Source organism: Siniperca chuatsi, linkage group LG5 (assembly GCF_020085105.1).
Source record: "Siniperca chuatsi isolate FFG_IHB_CAS linkage group LG5, ASM2008510v1, whole genome shotgun sequence".
Classification (NCBI taxonomy): Eukaryota; Metazoa; Chordata; class Actinopteri; order Centrarchiformes; family Sinipercidae; genus Siniperca; species Siniperca chuatsi.
This window is the reverse complement of record NC_058046.1, coordinates 30,650,554-30,651,082: the sequence shown is the minus strand read 5'-3', so window position 1 is coordinate 30,651,082 and position 529 is coordinate 30,650,554.

Here is a 529-nt window from a genome sequence, read left to right as displayed (position 1 = left end):
TGCGCCTCTTTCCTCTCTCCTTCTCTCCCTTTCCATCTGTATGCATTTTTATCCCATTACTGCATGTTACTAACTCAACATCTTCTCTCTCCCGTAGTTTTGTGCTTTCGCGTTTCTCTCGTCTCTCCTTCTGTCGCTTTCAGCAGGTATTTCTGCCTCCGGAGCTGCAGAGACTGGATCTGTGGTTGTGGGCAACCTGCTGTCCCCGTGTTCCTGGCTCTGTTACTGACATTATTTTTCCTATAGCTGTCATTCCTATTATTACTAATTTATTAATATTAACACTACAATTACTATTCTACTATTAAAAAAAATAAAAAAATTCTATTTTTATTGCATTGTGCCTCCCTCTCTATGGATTGGCGCTATATACATAAATATTGAATTGAAATTGAATTTCTTTGCTTCCCCAAAAGAATCAATCACTAAGACTTTCATTTCATAAGCTCACATCTGTTTCAGTAAAAAATGTTTTTCTATCAGAGTCAAATGGGATATAACAGAAATAAAGTTTAAATGGTTGCAATGC